This window comes from Limulus polyphemus, unplaced genomic scaffold (assembly GCF_000517525.1).
Source record: "Limulus polyphemus unplaced genomic scaffold, Limulus_polyphemus-2.1.2 Scaffold86515, whole genome shotgun sequence".
Lineage (NCBI taxonomy): Eukaryota > Metazoa > Arthropoda > Merostomata > Xiphosura > Limulidae > Limulus > Limulus polyphemus.
In genome coordinates, this window is record NW_013752111.1 from 1 (window position 1) to 1270 (window position 1270).

At 37.6% G+C, this 1270-nt stretch overlaps 1 pseudogene; it reads right to left on the bottom strand.

Annotated features, from left to right (window-relative positions):
* Positions 1–12: 12 nt before the first annotated feature.
* On the bottom strand, positions 13–344 carry LOC106477861 (annotated as a pseudogene).
* Between the last annotated feature and the right edge of the window lie 926 nt (positions 345–1270).

Below are 1270 nucleotides of genomic sequence, written 5' to 3' on the forward strand. Positions count from 1 at the left end.
TTTTGAACTTACCTTATTCTCCGCATAATTATGAAAAACGTAGTAAGCTACAGCATATTCCAAGAGTGAGAAGGAGACCATTATCACACACGCCAGCAGCCAGATGTCCAGAGCTTTTAGGTAGTCCACGGGGGGTAACTGACTCCTAGTTTGAACCACCTGCGTTGCAAGGGTCAAAAATGATGTAACACCAAGGGTCACTCTACCCGGAACAGCTTTGACATCAAGCCAAAATGTGAACCAGGAGAGGATGACCACTAAGGTGCTTGGAATGTAGGTGTTGACAACGCTGGACATCATCAGACGTTCAAACGTAAACTGAGCTATGAGAGTGCTATAATTCCCTGAAATAACAAGTAAAACCAAAAATACTATCCGCCTCTTTTTTAACTCACTTTTTATTGCTGTGCTGAAATTTCTAGATTTTTTTTTTATTTGCTTGCTTTATTGAAATTCACAAAGCTACTAGAAGGCTGTTTACGTTAGCCGTCCCTAATTTAGAAGTGGTTGACTAGAGGGAAGGTAGCTCGTCTACACCTTTCATCGCCAGCTCTTTTACTAACGAAAAGTGAGATTGACCATCGCATTCTAATACACTCACGGCTGAAAGGGCAAGTGCATTCGGTGGCTGGATTCGAACTCGTGATCTGCATTCTAGAAATTAAAAACGTCCCTAGGATTTTTCCAAAACCTAATGTTTCTCAAACTTCTCAATCGAATCCCGTCACTGTACATGTTAACACTTTCAGCTGTAAGGGCGTTTTATGTGAAGGTCAATCCCACATATAATTAGTAAAAGAGTTGGCGGTGGATGGTGTTGACTAGCTGTCTTCTTTCTAGTCTATCACTTCTAAATTACGTACGGCTAACAAAAATGGTAATATAAAGATGTCTACAGTAATGTCAATTAAACCTTCACTGTGTTATTAGTACTCAGTGTGGGACCAAGTATAAGGCTTTTAGCTGGACAAGTGGGTCAATGGACAGTTACAATTTTATTATTTTTTTATCTAAAATGAAAAATGGTTTTCTGTGCATCTACACATGATTTGAAATTATTTTAGTTTTAGCAAAATTATGTTAAATCAAACCGATAAATAATAATAAAAACAAATAGGATCATTAAAACACTAGGGAACCACTCTAAATTAGATTAACATTACCTTAGTTACATAACATGTCAGGTATACAACAACTAAAGTATTCTGGTACATCGATGTACCAGAATACTTCAACAACTATTACACCTGACATGTGATGTACCAGAATA